This window comes from Ascaphus truei, chromosome 4 (genome assembly GCF_040206685.1).
Source record: "Ascaphus truei isolate aAscTru1 chromosome 4, aAscTru1.hap1, whole genome shotgun sequence".
Lineage (NCBI taxonomy): Eukaryota > Metazoa > Chordata > Amphibia > Anura > Ascaphidae > Ascaphus > Ascaphus truei.
This window is the reverse complement of record NC_134486.1, coordinates 287,669,197-287,681,972: the sequence shown is the minus strand read 5'-3', so window position 1 is coordinate 287,681,972 and position 12,776 is coordinate 287,669,197.

Genomic DNA, 12,776 nt, shown 5'->3' with positions numbered 1-12,776 from the left:
AGATGTAATGAAGGACCAATAAAGCAGTGTTCACTTTTTTATAAAAATGGGGAAAATATTTGGTAATCCTTTCCGAGGAGACAGGGAGAACAGATAAGTGTTTGAAAGGTCACAGTGGTTTTTACTAAAACTATTGGCAAAGTAGTACATACCGTATGTCAATAAGAAAGAACAGATAAGTGAGATCACCTATAAGTAAACTGAATACTGGTTATATGTCATTCTAATAATATATGACGTGTAGATCATGCTCTATGCTGCATGTTTGTACTTCAATTAGGTTTTTTTATTTTACATTTCTCCTCTTACCGTGTCATTTACTCTTTTGAATGTATTATGTTTCTCTCTCGATTGAAATGGTAACATCTCAATTTGAATTGTGCAGTGTAATATAATTTGGAACATGTGCAACAATGAATTAGAAAAAAATAAAAGAAAACTACATTAAGACAATGTGGGTTCACGCTGTTAGTAATTAAAACAGACCCTTTTGAGTAAGATTGAATCAATGGGTGAAAAACATTAATAATAAGAACAACTTTATTTCATATCGCGCTTTTCTCTCAATGGCACACAAAATGCTTCACAATTACAGTACAGTGCATGGTACGCAGCACAAGGCTGAGTCCCCAGTCAGCACTGTGGCACGCGCGCCCAGCGGGGGACAGTGCGTGCACAGCACTACACCGCGATCTGCGGTCTGAGGGGAGAGAGAACGTTTGCGACGGGAGGGGGCGTGGCGGTAGGTTTGCGGGGGCGTGGCCATGACGTCCCGCGGCTGGTTCGTCCTCATTGGCTGAACTGCCGGCAGGGGCGTGGCCATGCCTCCGTCCCAAACTTTACTCTTCAATTTCCCTGCCTGCCTGAAAACCTGTTGCGCACCGCAGGGGAAAGGTGCGCGACAAGGTAGGAACTGGGACCGGCCTGACTGGGGGGTAGAAGTGACTGGGGGGGGTAGAAGTGTAGAAGTGACTGGGGCCGCCCCCCAAAGGATTGTTACAGGCTGTAAAATGTCCTTCAGTCTCTTTCGATCGATTACTCCAGCATAAAAGTACTCAGCATTCTGGTTTTAGCACATAAAAAGAAACGTTTATTTATTTATTTCCCTTCTAATCTCCCCTTTAATATTTTTATCTTGAAATCAATTAAAACCCAATTTCAAATAAAATGTCTTTGGTGAAAACGGAACAATTTCCAACAAAGCCGATATGGGAGCATGGTCTGATACAGAGATACAATCTATATTTGCACGTGTTAACAAATGTGAGGGTTGACTGGATATAAATATATGGTCGATCCTAGAGTAGGTATCATGAGAAGAAGAATAACATGTATAATCTCTACCTGTAGGATTTAACATACGCCATGAATCAAACATACCCAGCTGTTTTAATTCACTCTCTGATTGTACAGCTTCTGAGTTATCTTTTGTAGCATTCGACGGAGATCTATCCATCAATGCATCAAAAGCTAAATGAAAGTCCCCACAACAGATAGTGATCCCTTCAAGAAATTGAGCCACAATAGGAAACAGGTCATGAAAAAATTTATACTGATTAGTGTTGGGAGCGTAAATATTAATTATAGTAATGATTTCCCCAAACACACGTCCCTTAATCATTATATATATATCTATACTCCTTGTCTTTTTTTTCTTCTTTTTTAAGTTGAATGGGGGAAAAAATGTAAGCAAAATGGCTATTCCTTTTCATTAAGATGACGCAAATGATAAATATTGAGTGGGATATTTCTTATTATTAAGAAAATGTTCTTCTTTAGAGGTAAAAGGAGTTTCCTGTAAGCATACTACATCTGATTTCAGGGAAAAGGGAGACCAAAAAGCGCACCAGCACAAACGGAGCAGGAAGAAACCAGGACCAAAAAATGATTAAAAGGGCACTTTAATGTGGCAAAAGACCCATCCAATGCATTTCGAACGTCGCAGCGTTCTTTTTCAAGGATTCCTTGAAATGCATTTTCAAAGGATTCTAAATGCATTGGATGGGTCTTTTGCCACATTAAAGTGCCCTTTTAATCATTTTTTTGTCCTGGTTTCTTCCTGCTCCGTTTGTGCTGGTGCGCTTTTTGGTCTCCCTTTTCCCTGTATTGCATTGAGTAGCTGCACAGCCTGCCTGCCTGCCCTACCAGGATGTGAGTATTTGCATATTTTTCAGGGGAACCTGCCGATGAGACAGATGGTGAGTGGGTTGCACCACACACCACCTGTCTTCAGGAGGATAGTACCCATTATATGACACAATAGGTACTATATCAATTGTTAGTACCCTGGTACAGTGGTCTGGCTTATTATCATTTTGAGATATACCTGCATTTGAGCGCTTCAGCTATTTTCCATATTACATCTGATTTCAATCCACAAATAACATCATAAATCTTCCTCGTTTTTCTGGGACTATTGAGGCCTTTAACATTAAAGGATGTTATCTTAGACATACATTAAAATACATTACATTTTTAAAGCAGTCGGAAAAAGTAAAAGGTGTATATACTGGTAACAATTCACAAAGTTCTCACATTGAAACATATAGGGGCTTATGCAGAGAGGAACGTTATTTAATGTGAAAACGGCAGGAAAATAGCCACAGAATTGGAGTAAGTTATGGGCGTATGCAGAAAGCTGCGTTACCTCTTTTTTTCTGATGAAATTCAAAATTGCCAAGTTTTTCTGGCTACATTGAACTCGCTATAATATATGGCAGAATGGCGAGTTGCAATGCATCTATGCTACCTGCATACCACCCTATTTTAACATGGCGAATTTACCAATCTCGCCACGTGTTTGGCAATTTTTAAAGTAAAGAAACCTGATGTGGCGAATTTTATGAATCTCTCCATGTTCTCTGCAGGACAAGCTTCTCTGGTGCGTATTTTCGCCAAAAGATGGCGCTATTTCCCTTCTCTATCCTCTCTGCATAAGCCCATAGATTGTGATAATTTTTCCCCTTATGAGAGGTCATTGGATGGTATGACACTGGGGTTTTTTGTTTGCCTTGGACCCTTGTTCACAATTTCATGTCTAGATCTTATGCTCTGTGCCTTTGAATGTCAAGAGGAGGATCAAATGTTGTTTTGAGGAGCTTAGGAAGCCATTGTTCTAAAAACGTTTCAGGCGACTTTTTCACAATTTCTTGCGGTACACCATAAATTCGTGTTGTTCCTTCTCTGGCGATCCTCAGATTCCGTTTTTTGCACTTTAAGATCATTTATTTGATGTTTCATTTGATCAATTAATGCAATTGAATCCTCCATTATACTATTTTCGGTGCTACTATAGCGTGCAGTCTACCGGTGATCTGTGGTCTACTTCTGTCAGTGTAACCCTCACGTGCATTCTGTCAGTGTAACCCTCACGTGCATTCTGTCAGTGTAACCCTCACATGCATTCTGTCAGTTTAACCCTCATTTGAATTCATATAATCAGTGTGCATATCAGTTGACTGTCTGATACCAATTATTCAGCGGGAGTGCGAAATTGGTTCAGTGATTCATTCCGACGAGTGGCCTGCATATGGAAATTTAAATGCTATCGGTTACAAGCATTTTACGGTGAACCATCAAGAAAATTACGTGGATCCAGTGTTGGGAGCAAACACGCAAGGGATTGAACGGTCGTGGTTGGATGCCAAAAATACGCATTTTGAAGAAAATGAGAGGCGTTCCTAATAAGATATTTCAATCACACCTTGATCACATTTGCTGGAAAGTGCTAAGAAAAGATGCAGAAGATTTGTTTTGACAATTTCTTAAAGAGAGAAAAAGGAGTGATCTGCTCTCATAATTGTGATAATTGTGCTCAAGTATATTGCTTAGTGCAAAATAAAATGTAATAAATATCAATTAGAAAAAACCTGTTACAAAGGAAGGGAGGTAGTGCTGCTGTGCTCGTGGGATGGCTCCACAAACCAAAACTAGTACAAAAACAAAAAGAGAACCAGCGCAAATAACCTCATGGTGTAGTATTTTAAAAAAATTATATTGTGAAACAGGTGAGTAATGCACGTACATCAAGAATCTTTCAAATTCGCATGACATGTATATGGACATGTTACCACTCTGCAGTCTGCAACCGTGGATAAGATAGTGCCTGTCACTGGATCGATTCTCCTCTCACAATCCCGTGTGGCAGTCCTTATGTATCCTCCACTCGAACTAATTGAGATCCCTTGCCGCAAGGTGAAGGCACAGCCGCCGCTATCACGGAGAGAAGGGCTCCCTTGCCGGTTCCTCGGCGTCAGCTCACCACACACACGCCAGTGACGTCATCAGGTGGCGCCGACGGAATATCTCACGTCGTGTCTTTTGCGGGTAACCAGTGAAGGCAGACAGAGAATGTCCCGTATGGAAATAAGTATTGGCAATAAAAATAAACCTCAATAGATAATGATAGGAATGCGCCCTCTTCTATCCAACGCGCTTCGTATATATGATATACTTCGTCAGGGAATATCGGAAGTTACTACATGGGCGCTCTATATACCTATACTCCTCCTGTGATTGGCTGTTGATGAATAGTCCAGCCCCTCACTCAGGGAAGGCAAAACATACATTGCACTAAACTCTTACATCTTTAAAACATCTCTATTTAAAACAAAATACATTTATATTCGAAAATGTATTAGAACAACTATAATAAAAAATGTAAGAGAATTTCTTTAAAAAAATAAAGAAACAAAAGTTAGTACAAATTAGAAATCGGTAGAAAAATGCTATCAAATGTTCTGTAACTCTTGAAAAGGGGTGGAGGTAAAGAACAGAATAATACCTTACACCAAGAAAAAACCATAGAGAGAAGGAACAAAAATGAATAGTGTACATAAAATTACATTAAATAAGGTAAAAATTAATGTGGTTTAAAGAAAAACATATCAGACATCTTTTGACCAATTTTTAAAAACTTTTTTTTTTAAATATATTTTTAAAAAATCTTGGTCAAATCAGTACAAGGACCAGACATCAATTTCCTCATTTAGTCCTAATGGGGACAGAGTTTGCATTTTTTTTAGATCCGCAAACTTTCTTGCTTGGAAAGCATTTTATCTCTGTCACCACCACGTCTCCCCGCAGGGACAATCTGGATACCAATATATTTAAGAAGACTAGAATCGCAGTTATGTTTATTTTTAAAATGTGTAGAGACACTATGATGTTCCAGACCAAGTCTAATATTTCTTGCATGCTCAAGAATCCTAATTCTGAGATATCTTTTTGTGCGTCCAATGTATTGGTATCCACATGGACACTGTAGGAGGTATATTACATGTGTGGATTTACATGATATACAGTCTTTAACTATAAAACTCTCCTTCGTGGTATTAGAAACAAATTGTTTACGGTCTGGATTGAGCATTTTACAAGCTTTGCATTTGCCACAGCTAAAGTTCCCGTTGGGTTTCTTTCGCAACCATGGGATCCCCGACACAGAATTTATCGGAGGTCCGATATCACTTGGTGCCAGATAATGTTTTTAATTTTTTGCCCTACGGTAAATGAAGCTGGGTTGCGGCTGGAGGGAAGGCCCAAGGATAGGGTCATTACATAAAATGTTCCAGTTTTTACTAATAATTTTCTGAATGTTCATACTAACTGAGTTGTATTCTGTAATAAATGGAAATGTAATCTTATTATCACTTAAATTGTCGTTATTCTTTTGTTGTTGATTATTTTGTAACAGAAGGGATTCCCTATCCATATTATTAACTTTCTCTAAAGATTTCATTAGTAGAGCTCTATCATACCCTCGTTCGATGAATTTTTCAAACAAAGTAATGGATTGGATCTCAAAGTCAGTCTGTTGACTACAATTGCGTCTAATACGCGTAAACTGACTTGTAGGTATATTGTCAATCCAGGACCTTTTGTGGTTACTAGAAGACAATAGAAAACTGTTGGTGTCCACTTTTTTGAAAAAAGTTTTAGTATTAATGTTCTGACCAATGCTTGATTCCAAATTGAGATCTAAATAATTAATTTCATTGACATTAGTCTCTGCAGTAAATCTCAAATTGAAATAATTTTCATTTAAATACATTTTGAACAGGTCCAAGGTGTTCTCATCACCCTCCCAAATACACAAGATATCATCAATATATCTTTGCCAAATGATGACATGGTTTACAAATAGATTGTTATTCCAAATGAATCGATCTTCCCATGCCCCCATATAAATGTTGGCGTAGCTAGGGGCGAAACGTGTCCCCATAGCTGTGCCACACAACTGAATAAAAAATTGATTCATAAATAAAAAATAGTTGTGTGACAGTATATATTGTATGGCATCGATAATAAAATCACAATTTAGTGACTGTAAATCTATATCCTGTATTAGAGTCTCCTTGACAGCTTCTAGACCCTTATTATGGGGGATACAGGTGTATAATGACTGAACGTCGAAAGTTGCCCATCTATAGTTTTCTTGCCATTTAATTGTTTTAACTAGATTTAAAACGACAGTCGTATCTTTTATATATGATGGTAATACTTTTACATACTTCTGTAAAAAATAGTCTACATATTGAGACAGATTGTCTGTCAATGAGCTAATACCGGAAATTATCGGTCTGCCAGGTGGATTAATTAATGCCTTGTGTATTTTGGGAAGATGATAATACACTGGGGTTTTTGGAAATTGAACATATAAAAATTGAAATTCTGACTTAGTAATCACTGTGGACTCAACAGCTTCATCGAGAAGGGCTTTCAGTTCTATTAGGAACTGGGTAGAAGGATCCTGAGGAAGTTTACCATAATAAATGGGATCATTCAATATACGTAATGCCTGTTTCGTAATCCTTTCAATTTTGGAGCACCACCCCCCCACCTTTGTCCGCTTGTCTTATGATCAGATCTTTCCTATTCTGTAATTCTTTTAAAGCTAGATGCTCATATATTTTAAATTGTGTTTGATGTCTTGAAATTCTTAACCAATGATGTAAATTAATTATTAACTACATTAAAAAATGAATCAATAAAACTGCCTTTACTCTGGGCAGGATAAAATCTGGAAGGCGGTTTAAAATTGGTATGTTGATATAGCATAATACCATTATCCTCAAGTGTAAGATTGTATTGTATTGTATGTCTTTATTTATATAGCGCCATTAGTGTACATAGCGCTTCACAGTAGTAATACATGTGGTAATCAAATAAATAACAGATAATATAAATAACAGATCATGGGAATAAGTGCTTTAGACATAAAAGTAACATTTCGGAAGAGGAGTCCCTGCCCCGAGGAGCTTACAGTCTAATTGGTAGGTAGGGAGAACGTACAGAGACAGTAGGAGGGAGTTCTGGTAAGTGTGTCTGCAGGGGGCCAAGCATTATGTATCGTGTTTAGAATATCCACAGTGCTATTCATATGCTTCTTTAAGCAAGTGTGTCTTAAGGTGGGTCTTAAAGGTGGATAGAGAGGGTGCTAGTCGGGTACTGAGGGGAAGGGCATTCCAGAGGTGTGGGGCAGTCAGTGAAAAAGGTTTAAGGCGGGAGAGGGCTTTAGATACAAAGGGGGTAGAAAGAAGACATCCTTGAGAAGAACGCAAGAGTCTGGATGGTGCATACCGAGAAATTAGGGATGAGATGTAAGGAGGGGCAGAAGAATGTAAAGCTTTAAAAGTGAGGAGAAGAATGGAGTGTGAGATGCGGGATTTGATCGGAAGCCAGGAGAGGGATTTCATGAGGGGAGATGCTGAGACAGATCTAGGAAAGAGTAGAGTGATTCTGGCAGCAGCATTTAGGATAGATTGTAGGGGAGACAGGTGAGAGGCAGGAAGGCCGGACAGCAGGAGGTTACAGTAATCAAGACGGGAGAGAATGAGGGCCTGAGTCAGAGTTTTAGCAGTCGAACAACAGAGAAAAGGGCGTATCTTAGTTATATTGCGGAGGAAAAAGCAACAAGTTTTAGAAATGTTTTGAATGTGAGGGGCGAATGTGAGAGAGGAGTCGAGTGTGACCCCTAGGCAGCGTGCTTGGGCTACTGGGTGAATGATTGTAGTTCCAACAGTAATGTGGAAGGAGGTAGTAGGGCCAGGTTTGGGAGGAAGTATGAGGAGCTCTGTTTTAGCCATGTTGAGTTTAAGGCGTCGGAGGGCCATCCAGGATGATATAGCAGAGAGACATTCAGAAACTTTGGTTTGTACAGCAGGTGTAAGGTCAGGTGTTGAAAAGTATATTTGTGTGTCGTCGGCATAGAGGTGATAATTAAACCCAAAAGATGTGATTAGGTCACCTAGAGAGAGTGTGTACAGAGAAAAGAGAAGAGGTCCCAGGACAGAGCCCTGGGGTGCCCCCACAGAGAGATCAATAGAGGAGGAGGAGGTGTTAGCAGAAGAGACACAAAGTACAATGGGAGAGGTAGGATGAGATCCAGGATAGAGTTTTGTTCCGAATACCAAGAGTATGGAGAATATGAAGGAGAAGAGGGTGGTCCACGGTGTCAAATGCTGCAGAGAGGTCGAGTAATATGAGCAGAGTGTAATGACCTCTGTCTTTGGCAGCATGGAGGTCGTCAGTTATTTTAGTGAGGGCTGTTTCGGTGGAGTGAGCAGTGCGGAAGCCAGATTGTAGAGGGTCTAGGAGAGAATAGGTGTTGAGAAAATGGAGCAAGCGAGAGAATACAAGACGTTCAAGTAGTTTAGAGGCAAAAGGCAGGAGGGAGACAGGTCGATAGTTAGAAAGACAGGTAGGGTCAAGCTTGCTGTTTTTGAGTAATGGTATGACTGTTGCATGTTTGAAGGAGGATGGAAAGGTTCCAGAGCAGAGGGAGGAGTTAAAAATGTGTGTAAGCGTAGGGATTATAGTAGGAGCTAGAGGTTTTAGGAGATGGGAGGGAATGGGTTCAAGAGGGCAAGTGGTAGAGGGAGAAGAGGAGATCAACAGCGACACATCCTCCTCTGAGACAGTGGAAAAAGACTCAAGGAAGGCAGGAGGAGAGTTAGGAAGAGGTGTAGGATGGGGGGAAGAAACAGAGGGGATGTTCTGCCGTATGGATTCCACCTTTTCCTTAAAATAGTCAGCAAAGTCCTGAGCGGAGATGGAGGAAGGAGAGGCAGCTGAGGGTGGTTTGAGTAGAGTATCAAAGACAGAGAACAGTCGGCGTGGGTTAGACTTGTGCATGTTGATTAGTGCAGAAAAGTAGGCTTGTTTAGCTTGCGAGAGGGCAGAGTTGAAACAGGATAGCATAAATTTGTAGTGAAGGAAGTCTGCGAGAGTGTGAGACTTCCTCCAGAGGCGTTCAGAGGAACGAGTAAGATCTTGACCCACTTCTATATTAGGTTGATCAATTCCTGTTTCTTTTTTTAAGAAATGTCTTTTTAATGTCAAGTTCCTCGTTAATTTATGTAAATCAGTGAACAGCTGAAAGCCATTAGGGCCACTAGACTTAGAAAATTTAAGGCCTTTATTAAGGACTTGTTTTTGACAAGAAGATAATACAATTGAGGATAAATTGAAAATGCCTTCTGTTCCTTCATTGTTTGAATCTAATGTGATTCCCTTCTTTGTTTGGGATTTCCACCATCCTCGCGTCCCTCTTCGGGTGAATGATGTCTTTTTTGCGATCTTGGTGTTTCTTGACACCGTTTCTCTTTTTCTCTGGTTTCCCCTTCTCTGTTGGCCCCAAATACCGTGATTTGAGTGCCTCCAGAAAAAGGGAACGTTGAGGGGATTTTCGATCCAAGTCTATTCTGGGGGGTGTACTCGCCCTTTTGTAATGTTCTTGTGTTTATCCCTATGGTATGGTAAGTATCTTTGTGATAAGTCTCTTTCTGGGGATATTCAGATCTATTATTAGAACTATCCATCCTTTTGTTTTGATATCTATATTGTTTATCATATGTCTTTTTTGTATAATATTTATAGGGTTTCTGGTATTCTTTGTATCGCTCTCCCTGGCCTTTTCCCCCTTCAGTACGGTAGCTACCAAACCTTTGTTTTTGGTGCTGTCCATTCTGATACTTCTTGGGGGGATTTTGGCCATTGGTTATGATACCTTTCTCCTTTTCAAATCTACCCCAATCTTTCTGTCTACCATTATCGTAATCATGCTTATCACGATAAAATGTATTTTGTTTATTTAACATTGTTTCCTCCGTGGTTCACTCTAAAGTCATTTTGAGTTCGCATTCCAATTTAGAACAATCATTATTTATTATTAAAGGTTCTAAAATTAAAAATGTTTGCCAATATCATTTTCTAATGCAGCAATAGATTTACTACGTTCATAGATAATTAACCTCATCAATTCTCTAGAACATTCTTCCAGGATCCTATCCCATTCTTTCATAAAGTGAACGTTGTCTCTCCCAAACGTGGGATTTTTCAAAAAACGTAACCCACGTGGTACTCTACCACAATCCAAATATCTTTGGAGAGTGTTACATTCTAACCATTGTTTTCTTTCAACCAGTAATAGGGTCTCTAATTGTTTAAAATGGACCTCAATGGGAACTTCAGATGAAATTTCATCTTCAAATACATTTGATTCATCTTTAAACATAGAGTCAAAAAGTGATGCCCTTTTTTCCCTACAACTGGACAAAGTCCATGCCATGTTGCAGATGTAGTGTGCAATAAAACAATCAAAGTGCCGCAGTCGTGAGCAGAAAGGAATAGAGAAAAAGGAGTGATCTGCTCTCATATAATTGTGATAATTGTGCTCAAGTATATTGCTTAGTGCAAAATAAAATGTAATAAATAACAATTAGAAAAAACCTGTTACAAAGGAAGGGAGGTAGTGCTGCTGTGTTCGTGGGATGGGTCCACAAACCGAAACTAGTACAAAAACAAAAAGAGAAACAGCGCAAAAAACCTCATGGTGTAGTATATTAAAAAAATTATATTGTGAAACAGGTGAGTAATGCACGTAAGAGTTTAGTGCAATGTATGTTTTGCCTTCCCTGAGTGAGGGGCTGGACTATTCATCAACAGCCAATCACAGGAGGAGTATAGGTATATAGAGCGCCCACGTAGTTACCTCCGATATTCTCTGACGAAGTATATCAAACGCATTGGATAGAAGAGGGCGCATTCCTATCATTACCTATTAAGGTTTATTTTTATTGCCAATACTTATTTCCATACGGGACATTCTCTGTCTGCCTTCACTGGTTACCCGCAAAAGACGCAACGTGAGATATTCCGTCGGCGCCACCTGATGACGTCACTGGCGTGTGTGTGGTGAGCTGACGCCGAGGAACCGGCAAGGGAGCCCTTCTCTCCGTGATAGCGGCGGCTGTGCCTTCACCTTGCGGCAAGGGGTCTCAATCAGTTCGAGTGGAGGATACATAAGGACTGCCACACGGGATTGTGAGAGGAGAATCGATCCAGTGACAGGCACTATCTTATCCACGGTTGCAAACTGCAGAGTGGTAACATGTTCATATACGTCATGCGAATTTGAAAGATTCTTGATGTACGTGCATTACTCACCTGTTTCACAATATAAATTTTTTAATATACTACACCATGAGGTTATTTGCGCTGGTTCTCTTTTTGTTTTTGTACTAGTTTTGGTTTGTGGAGCCATCCCACGAGCACAGCAGCACTACCTCCCTTCCTTTGTAACAGGTTTTTTCTAATTGATATTTATTACATTTTATTTTGCACTAAGCAATATACTTGAGCACAATTATCACAATTATGAGAGCAGATCACTCCTTTTTCTCTCTTTAAGAAATTGTCAAAACAAATCTTCTGCATCTTTTCTTAGCACTTTCCAGCAAATGTGATCAAGGTGTGATTGAAATATCTTATTAGGAACGCCTCTCATTTTCTTCAAAATGCGTATTTTTGGCATCCAACCACGACCGTTCAATCCCTTGCGTGTTTGCTCCCAACACTGGATCCACGTAATTTTCTTGATGGTTCACCGTAAAATGCCTGTAACTGATAGCATTTAAATTTCCATATGCAGGCCACTCGTCGGAATGAATCACTGAACCAATTTTGCACTCCCGCTGAATAATTGGTATCAGACAGTCAACTGATATGCACAGACTCACCTGTTTCACAATATACATTTTTTAATATATTACACCATGAGGTTTTTTGCGCTGTTTCTCTTTTTGTTACAATTTCTTAAAGACATACGAAGTGTTTATCGTTACAAACCATTGAACTATATTGTTCCTTTGTAATATAATAAAAACCAATACATACCACATCGTTCCTTTGTTTAGTAGATAAAGTCGACTGCACGCTATAGTAGAACAGTAGAAGTAGACTGCACGCTATAGTAGAACAGTAGAAGTAGACTGCACGCTATAGTAGAACAGTAGAAGTAGACTGCACGCTATAGTAGAACAGTAGAAGTAGACTGCACGCTATAGTAGCAACCTATTTTCTACTTCAGTAATTCTGGTTAACGCCTCTTGTATTTGTTTTTGAGAAGTAAATCCTTTTCAATTAAAGTTGTTCGTGCATCAATAGCGTTAGTCGTATTCATCTTTGCTAGTTCTTTAAACAAAGCTTCCATAGAAAACTGGTCATGTGAGTTTGTTGAAGGTGTAGGATCAGCCTTATTCTTTTTATTGCCTTAGCTGCCATCTGAAATATATATTTTTTTGGACCTGGCTTTATTCTAAGCATATGTGGCAGTATGCACTCACTTTTTGTTTTTTGTTTGTTTGTAGGGCGTTTCAAGCTTGGTTTCTGGGTGAGGCCTACTTCACCAGATCCAGCCCTTGGCCTTGCGTGTAAACAAAGCCCAGCTACTTGTGGAAAATGCCATCCTGTCACATTAATCACTCCAGCAGTAATAT